The sequence below is a fragment of the Orcinus orca genome, chromosome 5 (genome assembly GCF_937001465.1).
Source record: "Orcinus orca chromosome 5, mOrcOrc1.1, whole genome shotgun sequence".
Taxonomy (NCBI): domain Eukaryota; kingdom Metazoa; phylum Chordata; class Mammalia; order Artiodactyla; family Delphinidae; genus Orcinus; species Orcinus orca.
Window position 1 is genome coordinate 4656037 of NC_064563.1, and position 20067 is coordinate 4676103.

The window sequence follows — 20067 nt, forward strand, 5'->3', positions numbered from 1 at the left end:
TTTTTCTTTTAGAAAGAGGAAATAGTTTTCAATTCTTTAAGAAATAGCTTTCTTTTGGTAGGTACCACTGAATTTGGAGCTATATAGCCTTTTACTGTTTGTTTTTACAGTTATCTGTGTTGCTCCAATTCCAATTGTGTGCACTTGGTCAAAAGAATCATTGCAAAGTTCTCTCTGGTCTGTAATCAGACAAACAGCCTCAACGCCCGATTCTGCTGTTGCTCCGTCGTGAGTAGTGGTTTCCCTGCCGTGCTTTGTTTGCAGATCCCCCGGAGGTGGTTCTCCAGAGGGATGAATGGCATCTTTGTTCAAAGGGGCCAGGAGAGAGAATCATCTAATTCTACCAAAGACAGGAGACAGTAAACCGATCCTGCGTTTCCATTGCTGTTGGAAAAAGAACAGTAAATGACAGCAAAATTGAATAACGAGATACTTGCACGGTATAAATGACCCAGCGGAAGAGATGTGATGAGAAGGAGGGTGAGGATTTGATCTCTGCCTTTCAGTTTTCAGTCATTGTCAACCACGAAGTACAAAAATTGGCTCAGCAAAACTTAGTTTCATCCAGGATACTAGACAGAGAGCCAAGAGATTTTTTTCTCTGCTAAGTTGCCCAGGATTAATGTTTTGTGGATATGTTTACATTGGTGAATAAAGTCAGAGCACTTTATTTTGCTACGGTTGTGCTTTTCAAACTGTGGGTTGGGTCCTATTCGTGGGTAATGAGATCAATTTCACAGGTTATTACTAACTTTTCTTTAATGAAATAGTATATAAAAAAGAATAGAATAGCATAGTGTTGAATGGAATAGAAAATATCCAAGTACATCACATAAGCAAGAATATTATCTTATGGGACTTATATTTTAGTTAGCTATACATACACACATCTAAATATATGGACATGTGTTATAGATTAAAACAAACTTCTCATTATGGGTCATGGTCAAATAATGACTGCTAGGAATTTTTTACATTAGAGATTTTTTTTTCTTCTCTTTTTTCTGGGAATATTTTTGTATATACACAATTTTCCAAAAGTTGTTTCTTTGGAATTGAACAGATCAAACTTTGGGGTTTGGGGTTGAGGGAACCAGGAAACATCTTCATGTTAATATAGACAACAGTTACCTTCTTGTTGATCCAAAGTACAAGTAGAAAAAACCTGGCTTGTCTGAATCTGTCTTTATTATGGTCCTATATAGAAGGCAACTCTGATAATGACACCTCTTTTCCAATGTCAGATGGAAAACACCCAAGGTTAGAAAACTGTCATGGTGGCATTCAAATACCAACCCAAGGGTCAACATATTAATACTCTGAGAAAAGGATGGCTCATGGTAACACGATATACCTACTCGCCGGTGATTGGAGTTAAGACTTTACCAAACAATGAAGTCACTAGTAGCTGATTATGATGACATGTGCTGATTTTAAACATTTACTGTGATCATTCGATAATAGAGTAAATTTTCATGTATGCAAAACTTTCCCCCCTAATTCAGCTTCATTCAGATCTGTATTTAATTGCTTTGAGTTAACAGTAAGCGGACTCACAAACTTGGGTAAGATCTAGCAGGTGGCCCAATTGTATGTAAGTTTCCCATGTGTGGGAAATACGCATTTAAGTATGTGTATACAGATCATACGAGTATATAATACCTTATGCTAAGTGATCCATTCACTGGTACTTCATCCTTATGAAACCAAAGAACGGTCAATACAATAAATAAAAACAGTCACTCTAGAAAGCAATCACTCTAGTGGCTGCCTGAGGAGCTGTTTCAGAGGGGTTTGGAGATAGGGTTTGGACTCAGCAGTAAGGAAAGATTGCGTTTGATTAGTAATATCTGTGATGACGTGGAAAGGGGACAGTGGTGATATACGTGCCATGTGTTTATCTTGGAACTTTTCAATTCAGTGACTCTTTATGGTATCTTGGAAACATGAGTTGCTTCCTCCATTTCATAGGGGAAAGAAAGGAATAGCGGATGGAGGTGGCCCAGAATTAAACCTTTTATTTATTTTTTTCTGTACCTTTTTTAAAAATCGAGGTATAGTTGATTTGCAATATTATATCAGTTTCAGGTGTACAACACAGTGATTCAATATTTGTATACATTGTACTTCATTTACAGAATTAAAGCTTTTAGTATCTCTTGATCTTGTTTCATTTCTGTTCATATTTATCTAGATTATTTTAGATAGTGTCTTACAAATGTTCGTGTCTGTTTACCCCTTTCCATTCCCATTGCCACGGTTACATTTTTGATCCTCATTAAAATGATCAGTAGAGGAGCTCTCTGGATGACTGTCCTGCTTCTAGTGTTCACAGTGTTGGATGGGGTCAAGTGTCATGGGCTCCACTGAAAACCATGTGAAAGCTCTGTCCCATCTCTCAGAAAACTGAACACTTGCACAGACTCCTGCCAATGTGTTCAGGAGGGTCGTGAGCTCTGTGAGGTCTATGCTTCATTACAGATGCCTAGTCTGGTTCTCTCCCTCCCATCTACCCCTCACGTGTTTATCAGAGTAATGTTTCTAACACACACTTTGGATCATATTACTATCTTCTCAGAACCGATTCATTTCCCGTTGCCTTCAGGACAGAAGGAAGTCCAATCTGCTTAGATGGGTCTCCAAACTCTTTTTTTTTACCAAAATATATTTGGCGTATTACATTGTGGAATGTCTATAACATGTTACACTGGCACATTTATATATAATAAGATAATTGCCATTGTAGGGACAACTAGCACCTCTGTTACATCACATAGTTATCTTTTCTTTTCAGGGGCCCCAACTCTTTCAAGCTCTCACCTTTGTAGCCTCCTTGCCCCCCTCTTCTCCCCTGCACCTTCCTCCCAAATACACAACCTCTAAACCTAACCAGAACACTTGGTCTTTTCCTCCATGGTTCCTGCACTTTGCTCCCATGGGTGCTGCTACCTGAATATCCTTTCCCACCTATTCAGGACCTTTCTAACCTTCAAGCCCAGTGTCTGTTCTCACTCTCCGTTATTTCTGCGGACAGAGCTCTCAGCGCCGATGAATGCCTTGTGATGTCCTGCCTGTCATGGTGAGGTGTGTGCCTATTTGCCCTCAGATCCCTTGCTTGCCCTTCCCTGGTGTGACTGACCTGACGGGGAAGATAAGAAGGATAACAAGCCTAGGGAATTGTGGGGTTTTTTGCTAGACTTTATGTGTTTACTCTCTTTATATTATATAATAACCTACAAGAAAGTAACTGAGAAGGCTGGCTAGCAAAGGCAAATAAAAGGTGGAAGGCATATGAGATGCAAATTATTGGAGTTTGAAGTTACAAGTCAAAAAAACCAAAAAAAACCACCCAAAAACAGGGCTGTCCAGGTTCCTGAGTCTGGGGTCAGCCTTGGAAGGCCCTGAGGGAAGAGAGAAGCCAGGTGTTCCTTTCTCACACTCAGACCATCTCTCTGATGGCAGCTCGTCTCCTCTGGGGCTTCAGCTCCTACTAGGGAGGGCTTCTGAGCTGTCAGCTTCTGCGGGGTGGCCCTGTGCCCTGGGCTCCAGCACCGACACTTCTATGCTTTGTTCCCGTTGCTCAGGGACTTTCTGCAATGACTGAGTTCCTGGATGGCTGCTGCTTCCCCGTTTGCCTTCATGTCTTTCCTTCTGTGTGATCAGTTCCCTGCAGTATAGCCCTTCTGTTGAAATCCTTACGCTACTTTATATTTTCCTAGTTGAACCTTGACTGAAACAGCTGGCGTTTGGTGGATAGTGGATGAGTCTGATTGCCTAAATTTTAAACTATCTTCTATGGGGACATCTGTTTTTTGAGAGAGCCAGGGGTAGGTCCTATATTGGTTACATCTAGTACACAACAACATTTTGTACAGTTACCTGGGAAAGTAACCCATTACCTCAAAACTCAATGGTTTGAAACACTTGGCATTCATAGGTTCACGAGTCTGAGGGCTGGCTACTGGCTGGTCGTTTGAGTTCCGGCTGGGCCCACTCTGCATCTGTGGTCCGCTGGGTGGTCCTGTGTATCTTGCCTGGGTGCTGTCCTATGTGTGGGGCTTGGCTGCTCTAGGCTGATCTAGGCTGGCCTCGGCTGACGCGTGAGTCAACACCACTCTGTGTTTCTCAGCCATGACGGGCTAGCCCAGGCGTGTTCTCATGGCAGTTACAGAGGAGCAAAGCAAACATGTAAACATAACAAGAACTTTTTCAAACCTCTAGATGGAACATACCTGCTAACATTCCATTGGCCAAAGCAAGTCACCTGAGCAAAGCCAAAATCAAAGGGGGCAGGCATATTGGCTGAACCTCTTTCGTAAGAGGAACTGCAAAGTTACCTGACAAAGGGTAGGGACGGGGAGGGCTGAAGATGTGACCGTGAATGCAACGCAGTCAGTCTATAGCAGGCTCCACATGTTTGATGAGAGAGCCGAGACCAAAGAAGTAGAGAGATAGATGACGTTAATGTATCGCCATAATAGTAACCCCTTTTAAATGAAAACTTTGCAATAAAATACACATTGTGTATTCGCTAGCTTGTCCTGTAGAGTTCATTTGTACATAGTTACAGACTGAAGAACATAGACCAAGTAAAGAGCCATTTATAACTAACATATTAATAAACCAAGCTAAAGGGACTTTCTTTATCCTTTAACCTTCAATTTGCATTAATTGGGAGCAGTCGTGGGAAATGGGGCCAACCTTACCTCAGGTCACATGGCTTAACAAAATGAACTGTTTCATGCCCAGAAATAAATGCCTTCCAAATATAAATATGAATCAGTTACAAAACAGAATATTTTGAGTACAAAATAACCACACTGTTAATATATTTATGTCCCAATTAAAAATGTGTAAGGAACACACATTCTGGGCTAAAGTTGTCCCAGAGAGTGATGCTCATTTTTGCTTTGAATCTTGTGTAAACAAACCGGGCAGCCTCCTTTGAGCCATGAGCAAATCCACGGCTCCCTGTTTTCTAAAGAGAAGAAGAATTACAAATGGGAGTGTTTAAGTTGGGAAAGGTCTGGGGCTTGACCTTGCCGCTTTAAATTTCATTCCTTCCTCCATGACTAGGAAATCACTTTGAGTTTGTCTTCTTGGAGAACTCTAATTTGGTTTGTTCTTGGTTTGAGCCACACCATGAAAGAGATGCTGTCTGTCTGTATTATAGCAAAACTTGGAAGCCACTTCAGTGGCACTGTTTTCCAGTTGTCTTCTCTGCTGTTTTAATCTTTACACCTGAGCGTGTTCTCAGTATTTCACAATGAAGCCCATGACATCCTACTGCCTGAGCGAGAATCCCAGTTAGCCTTTTCTCACTGGCTTTGGGCATAATTTTAAATCTTTCTCCGACTCTGAACAATGGGGTTTCCTCATCTGAACAGTGGGGTTATTAATAATACCTACCTCATCTGATCACTGTGAGGATTAAATTAAGTGAAATTAGGTGAGAGAATTAGCATAACCCAACCCACAATATGTGCTTAAGAAGTGGTATATATTAAACTGCTTATTGTTACTAATTATTATGTGAGAATGTTTAGGTTGTTGTCACTGAGTCAGGTTCATGTATATTCTTCAAAGTATAAATCAGAATTATACCTTCAAAAAATAAGTTGAGGTTCAATATTGTTTACATATAAGGCACTGTTTGTTTTTAGGTATTAATGTCAAGGGTAGCGGTGCATATCTATTCACATTTAAAACCACAACATTTACAAACACAAGCTTCTTTCTGGCTTGTCAATTTAGTCTTTGAGAACGCTTTTAGAGGATGCTTCTTTTTTTTTCTTTTTTTCTTTTTTTTTTTTTTTTTGCGGTATGTGGGCCTCTCACTGTTGTGGCCTCTCCCGTTGCGGAGCACAAGCTCCGGACGCGCAGGCTCAGCGGCCATGGCTCACGGGCCCAGCCGCTCCACAGCACGTGGGATCTTCCTAGACCGGGGCATGAACCCGTGTCCCCTGCATCGGCAGGCGTACTCTCAACCACTGCACCACAAGGGAAGCCTGTTTTTTGTTCTTTTTTAAATTGAAGTATAGTTGATTTACTATGTTGTGTTAGTTTCTGGTGTACAGCAAAGTGATTCAGTTATATTTTTTCATATTTTTTTCATTATAGGTTATTACAAGATATTGAATATAGTTCCCTGTGCTATACATTAGGACCTTGTTGTTTATTTGTATATAGTAGTGTGTATCTGTTAATCCCAGACTCTTAATTTATCCCTCCCCCTCCCCCCCTTCCCCCTTTGGTAACGGTAAGTTTGTTTTCTATGTTTCTACGTCTGTGAGTCTGTTTTGTAAATATGCTCCTTAAATATATTGGTCTTCAGCCTTAAAATATTAAAGCTTCCAGTGTTCTTGCAAACAGTACAGTGATACTGACAACTTGGGATTTCAATATTTACGACAAAAGCAAGAGGAGAGAGACTTTGAAGGAAACAAATACAACCTCAGAGTCTTCCTTAAGGTTGTCTGAAAAGGGAGGAAAATTAATAATAAGCAGATCAATTTTTAAATACGTTTTACCTTTCAATACACTGACTGTCCACTCTGCATGGAACCATAGTAGAGAAGACAGAGCAGCATCTCGAGAAGCTCAGAGTGGAGTTGCAGACAAAATTTGCACATGCACACATACATATGCGCACACACACACGTAACCAGCACATAGTTTAATGGTATGACAGGTGCTTTCATGGTGTTAGGTGGAAAGGCGGTGACTGAGCTGAGACTTAGTGCAGTCAGCATGGTCAGTTCACACACATGATGTTGAGCGTCCAAGTGTGGAACGATAGATACACATATGTAGGTTCATATCATATAGATGAATGAAAAACACACAAGCACTGTTCATTGTCCTGGATACTCATCTTGTATGTAAATGTTTTAAAAAAATGTACTGGCAAGATACAAATTCATGGTCTGGCCTTGGAGTGGGTTGTCAAGGAGATTATACCTAAGCTCTATTTTATTTAAAAAAAAAAAAAAAGAAAAGAGGGGCTTCCCTGGTGGCGCAGTGGTTAAGAATCCGCCTGCCAATGCAGGGGGCACGGGTTCGAGGCCTGGTCCGAGAAGACCCCACATGCCACGGAGCAACTAAGCCCATGCGCCACAACTACTGAGCCTGTGCTCTAGAGCCCGCGAGCCACAACTACTGAAGCCTGTGTGCCACAACTACTGAAGCCTGCGCACCTAGAGCCTGTGCTCTGCAACAAGAGAAGCCACCACGATGAGAAGCCTGCGCCCCGCAACGAAGAGTAGCCCCCGCTCACTGCAACTAGAGAAAGCCCGCGTGCAGCAGCGAAGACCCAGTGCAGCCAAAAATTAAATAAATGAATAAATAAATTTATAAAAAAAAAAATAGCAGATGGGACAAAATGTTGTCAATGGTCCATTCTGGGCAGAGGGGACCCAGACATTTGTCCTGCCAACCTGTGCTTCCCTATGATCTCTAAGTTTCCCACAAGAACAACTACAACTGTGGGCCCACAGCCATGGAAAAAGCAGCCCCTCGCTTGCTGGGCAGACACTTGGAGACGTCGTCTGCTGCAGGAACAGATGCCCTGGTTTCTCCTTCATCTGTTTACACCTGGGGGAAGAGTCCCCAACATCACCGCACTTGACACCATCTAGACAGCTCCGTAGCTTCCTCTCGGGTCCCCCATCCTGATGTCTCACAGGGGCACAGCCCCGGCTGAGATTTGCTGGGACCTATCCTGGGAACCATCCTCTGACACCCAGCTGGACCCTTTTTAGCACAAAAGTTCTAAATTGTTTGATTCACATTTGCCTTTTAGTCCTCTTCCGAGGCTGGGAATCCAAAACCCCGGAGTCCTGTGCAGAAAAGTAGGTTCTTGGGATCCACAAACATTGTCTCATGCCTATAATGTGTTATTACAATCCTTGTGTTAAAGTCCCTTTCTCTGAAACCAGCTCCCCTTTGGAATGAGATTTTATCTAAGTCTGTTTGCATGTATTCAAAATCAGAGACAGCTCTGAAACCAGACCCCATTTAAACATAGAAAGAAGAGCAGTGGTGAATTAAGCAAATGTTGGGGGAGTTTTAAAGAAAAAACACACATCTATTTATCTTCTTGTGTCTCCTTTTTTCCAGATCTGCGTTTTCCCTCCCATTGGCCGTCCTGCGTGGGTACCAAGTTCCACACGGGATTTCATGGATTGTCAGGTCAGATGTTGGGCGTGACTTGGCTGTTTGCAGATTCGTGATTTTATGATTGCCACTTTTCAGCGTTATGGGAAGGATCTTCTAGTTTATGGCATTGCTGCGGTTGTTATTTAAGATGGTTTTGAACTCTGTAGGTGTTCAGGAGGAATATACAGCGTTCGATGGGTTAAAAACAAACATAATGGAGAGAAGGACGCTTCAAATTCATTTGGGGGGAAAAGGAGTAATAATTGGACAGAGAGAGAAAGGAGCCCATTTTTCATTTGTTATGTGGAAAAATGCTTGATGGAGGACCACAGTCCTCTCCAATCTCTCTTTTCCTTGAGCGCTAAAAAAAGCAAAAGGATCGGCTCACCCTTGGTCAGAGCAAGTCAGGTAGGGCATGTGCACCTGTGCAGTAAAGACCCCCTTCCATTACTGACAAGCCCATACAACTTCCCTCCAGTCCCCAGATGTTTGGAAATATCAGGCAGCCTGTTCAGTTTGGAACACTAGGATGTCATTTGGAACCCAGTTTGTTTACATTATTATAACAACAGTTTCAGTTTGTCTCTGCAGTTAGGGTTGTGTCAGCACTTTCCTTTCTGTGTTTATTATTTTTAGCAGTTTAAAAGCTAACCAGGAAAAATGGCTTTCTGGCGGCGAGGTGACATTCCGGCTGGGCCAGGGTCTGTGGCGTCTATAGATGCACTGGCTGGCTGTGGAGTCGGGCCTTTTGAATGCTGCCTTTGTGCTTCCATCGCCAGGGCCTCTGGCCTATTGTCCAGCCGCCTCAGTTGAGGTGGCACTATCTGATTGTAACCGGTACTAATATTACAGTGTTCGGTGCCCAGACCCTCCCCGGGGGCCCCAGTCTGGCGGCCTCTGTCTCCCAGCTCTCTCTCCAGGGGACCAATCCCAGCTCTCATATCAGAAACGCTATTTGTAATTTATAGAAGGTTCCAGGGAAAAGGATCGGTAAGGATCAGCTAGCCCTGCAGTTCTCTAACTTTTTTATTTATTTTTTTTACAAAGAACCCTTTACCCAAATGCAATCTTCCAGTGAAACGCAATTTGTAAGACCTGGAAAAGTACAGCTGTTCTCTTTGAAGGAGAGAACCCTAGTTTTCAGCCTCCACTCCACCCACCCCCAATCAAGGTGGCTTCTCAGGTCCCCTCCCCCAACCAAGAAACCTATGACTCCTCAGAATACTTGCACACTGTTTTCACAGGGCGAGCCCCTCAATTTACAGAGAAGGAAACTAAGAGGTGATTTTATAGATGCTTAAAACATGAGACATTAGGCACTAAAAAAGTACACTGCATTCATCCATTTTTATTTAGTTCTAAAAAAAAAGGCACAGCTAATCTACCGTAATAGCAATCAAAATAGTGGTTACTCTGGGGAGAGACCAGATTGACTGGGGAGGGACACAGGGAATTTTTCTGGGGTGGTACAAATGTATGTCTTAGAAGTGTGGGTTACATGGCATTTGTCATAACTCGTCTCCTTTTTGCTATACATAAATTATACCTCTGTTAAAAAATAAAAAGAAGGAAAATAAAGCAAAAAAAAAATTAGCTGTTTTGTGAATGAAAATTCTGAGAGCTTCCTGAAATACTGAAAATACCGATGGTCTTTCTTAAAGCTATGTGCACTCTTTATTGAGTGGAATCTGCAGTCATTATGCAAAGCTGCAGAAGACAAGAGACCACGCTGCTTTTCCAATTATTGAACTTTCTTTGTTCAATAGTTACCAAAACCAGAAAAAAAAAAATCTCAGAGAATTTCAGACAACAGAACCCCTGAATACCTTCTGGGGTCTTCTAGCCAGTAATGCAGCTAAAGGATGATGTATGGGATTCCTGGCGGTGGAAATCCCGAGTACAATACTTGATTCATGCATTACTTTGACATGTACTGTTGGTAATGCTCAGGAAATTGTTCATAATTTTTTAACCTTTGCTCCTTCATCTGAATGCTTTTTCGGGACCTGTGAAATACAAGATTGCTTCTTCTATATCTTATCAAAGTTGAACTTCTGGTGACAGGTTGGAATTCAGGCCTTTAGTGACACCTCTATCCTTGCAATAAATCATCTGGACCCTTTAAAAATGACTTTTCTCCCCCGGAAATACTTGGAGCCAAGCCTACTAGAATTCTTCTATTTGTGTGTTTTAGAAGTCCGGCAGTAACATGGAAGGTCATTATTTGGGTTGAAATGCTGCTAAGGCCCTAAGCCCGGGAAGATAGGACCCTGTGGCCAACTTGCCCTTTAGAGCCTCATGAGGAGAGTGGGCTGAGAAGAACAGGGAGAATGCTTTTGAAAAGGAAGTGATGGTAGTGTTGGGGGATAGTAAGAGAGGGCAAGTGAGGGTCTCGTGAAGCAAGGGCAGAAAGGATTTAAAGATATCGTTGTCCCTCCGTATCTGGGGGGAGTAGTTCCAGGACCCCACATAGACCAAATGCTCAAGGCCCTCAAGTGCATAAAACGGTGTAGTACAGTCAGCCCTCCTTATCCGTGGGTTCTGCGTCCACGGATTCAACCAACCCCGGATTGTACCCGAGTGTTCCAGCCTCTGAGGCTGTGTGACTTTTCTTCAAGAAGAACAAACTGCTACTTTAGTGATTTCCCAACAAAGGGCCAAGATCTCTTTCATTCACAAAATGGATCCACGTGACCCAAAATTTAGTTCACTAATGAAGCAATGGCAAAACAATCATTTGTAAAAGGAACATTTTTTTTTAAACCCACCCATACTGCACTCTGCCTGCACGGACACACAAATGTCCTCATCAAATCACATTGAATTCAGCAAGGTTTATATCCAACCAATTTAGTTTAATGTGCATAAGAGCAGAAGGGAAATTGCACAGTGGAAGAGTTTGAACAGAATTTGCTTTTTTGCAATTCAATGCCCATTTGAAAGGAACTGTTTCTTCAAGTCATTTATTGAGTCAACTTATCCAAATGGCAAGTACCAAGAAGAATTGTATGACTTCTCCATTCCAGGGACTTGGAGCAAGTGATTCTCCCGGGCCCAATGTTCTTGAAATGTACGTGTGTGTGTATGTGTGTGTGCATTCATCTACAGGTCAAGGAGCGTTTGGAAAATGCAATGTGTGTGTAGTCAGATTTCAGTTATTTGTGAGAATGAGAGTAAAACACGAATAACTGAAGTCCAATCAATGGATATATTTTCCTGTTGACTTTTAAAAATTAGCAACCTGGACGTTTTTAACCCCTGATCTGCTTATGAGGTCTGTGAACAAGTGGGAGTATATCCTGATTTGAGTTTTATCTCCTTCTTTCCCCCTCAACTGTGTTTTCTATTGGTGCTATTGGGCTAATAACAACTAAAACACTGGATGAAAGAAAAATAGCAAACGCCTTAATGTGCATATTATTATTATTCTCAATTTCCAGACAAGGAAACTGAGGGTAAAGGTTGAGGAGCAATGCCTGAAGATTTTGCTGTCATAGTGGCAGGGTTGGGCTTGAACTCAGATATTTCTATCTGTGAGCCGCTGTCTTAGGAAGAGAAGCAGTGGATTGAAACTAATCATCATATTACACTGGCTAGAGCAGAAATATACCTAAATTTGTGGAGAGAATAAACTACTATTTTGGGCCTGCCCATAGCAGGAAATCTTAATAACAGTGACAAACACACAAAATTTTATTTTTCTCTCCAGGGCTATTGGGGGTGGTTCTCTTATCATCAGGGACTCAGGTATGTTCTATCTTTCTGTATTTCTATTCTTAAGCATATGACTTTATCTTCAAGGTTCCTTCCTAGGTCAAGATGACTGCTGGAGCTCCAGCCCTCACACATAAATTCTAGGCAGCAGGAAAGATGGGAAGAAGGGGGCAAAGGCAGCCATTTCCAGCTGGTTTTCCTCTCTAGGAGGGCTTCCCTGAATTCCCACTTCACAGCTTCTGCCTACCATCTCACGTACCGACTCCTGGTTGCAAAAGAGTCTAGAAAATGTAGTGGGTACTTTGCATCCAGAGGTGAGGTGAGATTTGGTTGTAAAGGAATAGAATGGAGGCACCTAGCAGATTGGTCACAATCAGACAGCTATTAAAGGCTTTTCAACTTTGGAGAGACATGATCAGGATGGTGCTTTAGAGGAACTGATCTTGTAGCCACCTGGTTGATGGATAAAAGGGGGAAAAGTGAAGGACTCCAATTTGTAGTGATGAGTTTTGTATTACTGAGGTGGCACTGGGGACAAGAGAGATCAATGTGATCCAATTTGTGAAGAATGCATTAACCAAGGAGAATGTATTCATTAATTAGCTGTGCAATTGAAAACTGGGTTTCAACACACACACACATATGTCTGTGAGGTGTGTGTATGTGTATAAAAATACATAGTATATACATATTCATATACACGTATGTATATGTGTATGAATGTGTATATGTGAGTAAATATATATACATACACACATATATATGAATGGAAACCAGGGAAAGACATTTAGCTAAACTTCTAGGAAACAGGATCCAGATAAACAAAACCGTCTCGTGTTTTTTTTTTATGCAGAAAATTGGCTGGAAATTTAATGATGCGGTCTATTGGCAATAGATAAATAATGCATAAACAAATATATGCAGGCATACACACAACACAAACAACATAAGACTTTTCTAGGGCTCCATACCACCAACTGCAATAATGTTTAAACTTTGGCATCCCTAAACAAAGAAAAGGGAAAAATTAAAAGGAGCTAAATTATAAACTTTTAAAGGAATAAGAGGTGAAGGCATTGTAAACATAACTAAGAAGTTATCCTAAGAAGCCAAGCTAGAGGAAGTAGGAAAGTCAGGGTGGAAAAAAAAAAACCCAGTTTTTCTTTCCCTCTTCTCTCTCTCTTTCTCCCATCCTTTCTTTCTTCCTCCCTCCCTCCCTCTTTCTGTCCCTCCTTTCTTCTTTCCTTCCTTTCTCCCTTCCTTCCTTTCCTTCCTCCCTTCCTTACTTCCTTTCCTCCCTTCCTTCCTTTCCTCTCTTCCTTCCTTCTTTTCTTTCTTCCTTTCTCCCTTCCTTCCTTTCCTCCCTTCCTTCCTTCCCTCCTTCCTTCCTTCCCTCTCTTTCTCTCTCATTCTCTTTCTTTCCTTCTCTCACTCTCTCTTGCACTCTCTTTTCTTCTTCTTTAACTTTAGGAGGGGTAGAATCATGCATTTGGTAACCATACATTCATAGACTTTTCATTTTGAGCTCCCAAATGTGAAAGAAGTTCAACTCCAAGCCATCACCACATCGCTTTTGTTCAGCCAATGAGCAGCAGGTAACATCTTGCCATTTGTGGATGACAAAATCAAAGCCTGTCTGTGGTGCTGGTAGGATGGAGCCAGGCCCCCGGCATGGCTGTTTTGGAACTCCTCACATCCATGGTACACGGTACCACCACATATACAAACACATGTTGCCTATGTAACCCACAGGGCTGGGCAAAAATGACCGAGTTTGTCAGTACAACTTTCTTGGTACTGTGTGTTTGACATCTTTGGCTGCAAGGCAAAATGAGTTTTCATTTTAGCTTTTTAAATCAGCTGAATTAGCAGAACTTGATTTTCTGATTTAACCCTCCCTGATGGCATTGTGCAGAGCTAGCCTGAGTCCTGTTTTTCCCACCACACATTGGAGAGGGGTGGGTCGGTGGGGCCCTGGCTGTCTGCTCTTCCCTGCATCTTCTCAGGAAGCCTGTCGAGGCAAGCGTTGTAATTTGTGCTGTAACGTCCTGGACAGAGTCTCATATTAAAAAGTAAATGCCTATACACTTAACGTAGTAAAAGAACAAAAACATGCATGGGAAAAACACGCCGACTGTAAAATAGTGGCTACTTGGCAAAGAGAGGGGAGGGAGAGGAGAGAGAGATGGACAAATGTCATGGTGTTTTCTTACGTTTTATTTCTTATAAAGAGACAGATGAAACCAGTAGAGCAAATCAGAATGGTGGACCATGTGTATCCGTAATATTGTTTTATATGCCCTTTTAAAAAAATTTTATTTTATATTGCAGTGTAGTTGATTAACAATGTTATGTTAGTTTCAGGTGTACAGCAAAGTGATTCAGTTATACATACACATGTATCTATTCTTTTTCAAATTCTTTTCCCCTTTAGGTTATTACAGAATATTGAGTAGAGGTCCCTGTGCCATACAGTAGGTCCTTGCTGGCTATCTATTTTAAATATAGTACTGTGTATACGCCAATCCTATACTCCTAATTTATCCCTCCTCCCCACCTTTCCCCTTTGATAACCATAAGTTTGTTTTCTATGTCTGTGAGTCTGTGTCTGTTTCATAGATAAGTTCATTTGTATCATTCTTTAGTTTTCACATATAAGTGATATCATATGATATTTGTCTTTCTCTGTCTGACTTACTTCACTCAGTATAATCATCTCTGTGTCCATCCATGTTGCTGCAAATGGCATTATTTCATTCTTCTTAATGGCTGAGTAATATTCCATTATATATGTGTGTGTGTGTGTGTGATATTCCATTGTATGTATGTGTGAACGTGTGAACTCTTTCATAATTTTAAAAACTTTTTCTTTTTTTTTTAGGCTATAGACATTGACATTTTATTTATTTTTAACATCTTTATTGGAGTATAATTGCTTTACAATTGTGTGTTAGTTTCTGCTGTATAACAAAGTGAATCAGCTATACATATACATATATCCCCATATCTCCTCCTTCTTGCGTCTCCCTCCCACCTTCCCTATCACACCCCTCTAGGTGGTCACAAAGCACCGAGCTGATCTCCCTGTGCTATGCGGCTGCTTCCCACTAGCTATCTGTTTTACATTTCGTAGTGTATATATGTCCATGCCACCCTCTCACTTCATCCCAGCTATCCCTTCCCCTTCCCCATGTCCTCAAGTCCATTCTCTACGTCTGCATCTTTATTCCTGTCCTTCCCCTAGGTTCCTCAGAACCTGTTTTATTTTTTTTTGAGATTCCATATATATGTGTTAGCATACGGTATTTGTTTTTCTCTTTCTGACTTACTTCACTCTGTATGACAGACTCTAGATCCACCCACCTCACTGCAAATAACTCAGTTTCGTTTCTTTTTATGACTGAGTAATATTCCATTGTATATATGTGCCACATCTTCTTCATCCATTCATCTGTCATTGGACACTTAGGTTGCTTCCATGTCCTGGCTATTGTAAATAGAGCTGCAATGAACATTTTGGTACATGACTCCTTTTAAGAATTATGGTGTTCGCAGGGTATATGCCCAGTAGTGGGATTGCTGGGTCATATGGTAGTTCTATTTTTAGTTTTTTAAGGAACCTCCATACTGTTCTCCATAGTGGCCATATCAATTTACATTCCACCAACAGTGCAAGAGGGTATCTTTTCTCCACACCCTCTCCAGCATTTATTGTTTGTAGATATTTTAATGATGGCCATTCTGACTGGTGTGAGGTGATACCTCATTGTAGTTTTGATTTGCATTCCTCTAAGGTTTAGTGATGTTGAGCATCCTTTCATGTGTTTGTTGGCAATCTGTATATCTTCTTGGAGAAATGTCTGTTTAGGTCTTCTGCCCATTTTTGGATTGGGTTGTTTGTTTTTTTGATATTGAGCTGTATGAGCTGCTTGTAAATTTTGGAGATTAATCCTTTGTCAGTTGCGTCATTTGCAAATATTTTCTCCCATTCTGAGGGTTGTCTTTTGGTCTCGTTTATGTTTTCCTTTGCTGTGCAAAAGCTTTGAAGTTTCATTGGGTCCCATTTGTTTATTTTTGTTTTTATTTCCATTTCTCTAGGAGGTGGGTCAAAAAGGATCTTGCTGTGATTTACGTCATGGAGTGTTCTGCCTATGTTTTCCTCTAAGACTTTTATAGTGTCTGGTCTTACATTTAGATCTTTAATCCATTTTGAGTTTATTTTAGTGTATGGTGTAGGAAGTGTTCTAATTTCATTCTTTTACATGTAGCTGTCCAGTTTTCCCGGCACTACTTATTGAAGAGGCTGTCTTTTCTCCATTGTATATTCTTGCCTCCTTTATCAAAAATAAGGTGACCATATGTGCATGGGTTTATCTCTGGGCTTTCTATCCTGTTCCATTGATCTATCTTTCTGTTTTTGTGCCAGTACCATACTGTCTTGATTACTGTAGCTTTGTAGTATAGTCTGAAGTCAGGGTGCCTGATTCCTCCAGCTCTGTTTTTCGTTCTCAAGATTGCCTTGGCTATTTGGGGTCTTTTGTGTTTTCATACAAACTGTGAAATTTTTTGTTCTAAGTCTGTGAAAAATGCCAGTGTTAGTTTGATAGGGATTGCATTGAATCTGGAGATTGCTTTGGGTAGTAGAGTCATTTTCACAATGTTGATTCTTTCAATCCAAGAACATGGTATATCTCTCCATCTATTTGTATCATCTTTAATTTCTTTCATCAGTGTCTTATAATTTTCTGCATACAGGTCTTTTGTCTCCTTAGGTAGGTTTATTCCTAGATATTTTATTCTTTTTGTTGCAATGGTAAATGGGAGTGTTTTCTTAATTTCATTTTCAGATTTTTCATCATTAGTGTATAGGAATGCCAGAGATTTCTGTGCATTAATTTTGTATCCTGCTACTTTACCAAATTCATTGATTAGCTCTAGTAGTTTTCTGGTAGCATCTTTAGGATTCTCTATGTATAGTATCACGTCATCTGCAAACAGTGACAGCTTTACTTCTTCTTTTCTGATTTGGATTCCTTTAATTTCCTTTTCTTCTCTGATTGCTGTGGCTAAAACTTCCAAAACTATGTTGAATAAGAGTGGTGAGAGTGGGCAACCTTGTCTTGTTCCTGATCTTAGTGGAAATGCTTTCAGTTTTTCACCATTGAGGACGATGTTGGCTGTGGGTTTGTCATATATGACCTTTATTATGTTGAGGAAAGTTCCCTCTATGCCTACGTTCTGCAGGGTTTTTATCATAAATCGGTGTTCAATTTTGTCAAAAGCTTTCTCTGCATCTGTTGAGATGATCATATGGTTTTTCTCCTTCAGTTTGTTAATATGGTGTATCAAATTGATAGATTTGCCTATATTGAAGAATCCTTACATTCCTGGGATAAACCCACTTGATCATGGTGTATGATCCTTTTAATGTGCTGTTGGATTCTGTTTGCTAGTATTTTGTTGAGGATTTCTGCATCTATGTTCATCAGTGATATTGGTCTGTAGTTTTCTTTCTTTGTGACATCTTTGTCTGGTTTTGGTATCAGGGTGATGGTGGCCTTGTAGAATGAGTTTGGTAGTGTTCCTCCCTCTGCTATATTTTGAAAGAGTTTGAGAAGGATAGATGTTAGCTCTTCTCTAAATGTTTGATAGAATTTGCCTGTGAAGCCATCTGGTCCTAGGCTTTTGTGTGTTGGAAGATTTTTAATCACAGTCTCAATTTCAGTGCCTTTGATGGGTCTGTTTATATTTTCTATTTCTTCCTGGTTCAGTCTTGGAAGGTTGTGCTTTTCTAAGAATTTTGTCCATTTCTTCCAGGTTGTCCATTTTATTGACATATAGTTGCTTGTAGTGATCTCTCATGATCCTTTGTATTTCTGCAGTGTCAGTTGTTACTTTTCCTTTTTCATTTCTAATTCTATTGATTCGAGTCTTCTTCCTGTTTTTTCTTGATGAGTCTGGCTAATGGTTTATCAATTTTGTTTATCTTCTCAAAGAAGGAATCAGCTTTTAGTTTTATTGATCTTTGCTATCATTGCCTTCATTTCCTTTCTATTTATTTCTGATCTGATCTTTATGATTTCTTTCCTTCTGCTAACTTCGGGGTTTTTTTGTTCTTCTTTCTCTAATTGCTTTAGGTGTAAGGTTAGGTTGTTTATTTGTGATGTTTCTTGTTTCTTGATGTAAAATTGTATTGCTATAAACTTCCCTCTTAGAACTGTTTTTGCTGCATCCCATAGGTTTTGGGTTGTTGTGTTTTCATTGTCATTTGTTCTTAGGTATTTTTTTATTTCCTCTTTGATTTCTTCAGTGATCTCTTGGTTATTTAGTAGTGTATTGCTTAGCCTCCACGTGTTTGTATTTTTTACAGATTTTTTCCTGTAATTGATATCTAGTCTGATAGCATTGTGATCGGAAAAGATACTTGATACAATTTCAATTTTTTAAAATTTACCAAGGCTTGATATGTGACCCAAGATATGATTGATCCTGGAGAATGTTCCATGAGCACTTGAGAAGAAAGTGTATTCTGTTGTTTTTGGATGCAATGTCCCATCAATATCAATTAAGTCCATCTTGTTTAATGTATCATTTAAAGCTTGTGTTTCCTTATTTATTTTCATTTTGGATGATCTGTCCATGGGTGAAAGTGGGGTGTTAAAGTCCCCTACTATGAGTGTGTTACTGTCAATTTCTCCTTTTATGGCTGTTAGCATTTGCCTTATGTATTGAGGTGCTCCTGTGTTGGGTGCATAAATATTTACAATTGTTATATCTTCTTTTTGGATTGATCCCTTGATCATTATGTAGTGTCCTTCTTTGTCTCTTGTAAGAGTCTTTATTTTAAAGTCTATTTTGTCTGATATGAGAATTGCTACTCCAGCTTTCTTTTGATTTCCATTTGCATGGAATATCTTTTTCCATCCCCTCACTTTCAGTCTGTATGTGTCCCTAGGTCTGACGTGGGTCTCTTGTAGACAGCATATATATGGGTCTTGTTTTTGTATCCATTCAGCCAGTCTATGCCTTTTGGCTGGAGCATTTAATCCATTTACATTTAAGGTAATTATCGATACGTATGTTCCTATTACCATTTTCTTAATAGTTTTGGGTTTGTTATTGTAGGTCTTTTCCTTCTCTTGTGCTTCTTGCCTAGAGAAGTTCCTTTAGCATTTGTTGTAAAGCTGGTTTGGTGGTGCTGAACTCTCTCAGCTTTTGCTCGTCTGTAAAGGTTTTAATTTCTCCATCAAATCTGAATGAGATCCTTGCTGGGTAGAGTAATCTTGGTTGCAGGTTTTTCTCCTTCATCACTTTAAATATGTCCTGCCAGTCCCTTCTGTCTTGCAGAGTTTCTGCTGAAAGATCAGCTGTTAACCTTATGGGGATTCCCTTGTATGTTATCTGTTGTTTTTCCCTTGCTGCTTTTAATATTTTTTCTTTGTATTTAATTTTTCATAGTTTGATTAATATGTGTCTTGGTGTGTTTCTCCTTGGATTTATCCTGTATGGGACTCTCTGCTCTTCCTGGACTTGACTATTCTCTTTCCCATATTAGGGAAGTTTTCAACTATAATCTCTTCAAATATTTTCTCACTCCCTTTCATTTTCTCTTCTTCTTCTGGGACCCCTACAATTCGAATGTTGGTGCATTTAATGTTGTCCCAGAGGTCTCTGAGACTGTCCTCAATTCTTTTCCCTCTTTTTTCTTTATTCTGCTCTGTGGTAGTTATTTCCACTATTTTATCTTCCAGGTCACTTGTCTGTTTTTTGCTTCAGTTAATCTGCTATTGATTACTTCTAGAGAATTTTAAATTTCATTTATTGTGTTGTTCATCATTGTTTGTTTGTTGTTTAGTTCTTCTAGGTCCTTGTTAAACGATTCTTGTATTTTCTCCATTGTATTTCCAAGATTTTGGATCATCTTTACTATCATTACTCTGAATTCTTTTTCAGGTAGACTGCCTATTTCCTCTTCATTTGTTTTGTCTGGTGAGTTTTTATCTTGCTCCTTCATCTGCTGTGTGTTTCTCTGTCATCTCATTTTGCTTAACGTACTGTTTTGGGTCTCCTTTTTGCAGGCTCCATGTTTGTAATTCCCATTGTTTTTGGTGTCTGCCTCCCCCCCCCCGCTAAGGTTGGTTTAGTGGGTTGTGTAGGCTTCCTGGTGGAGGGGACTGGTGCCTGTGTTCTGGTGGG

General features: G+C 40.3%; 1 protein-coding gene across 9 annotated transcripts in view; it reads left to right on the plus strand.

The window, feature by feature from the left end:
* Nucleotides 1–20067, plus strand: part of THRB (thyroid hormone receptor beta) — a 392184-nt gene that overhangs the window by 160186 nt on the left and 211931 nt on the right. For all 9 annotated transcript variants that reach the window (XM_033431962.2, XM_049710126.1, XM_033431959.2 and 6 more), the window contains one exon: nt 8119–8190. The gene's annotated coding sequence lies outside the window, so the exon portion shown is untranslated. The remainder of the gene's footprint in view (nt 1–8118; nt 8191–20067) is intronic.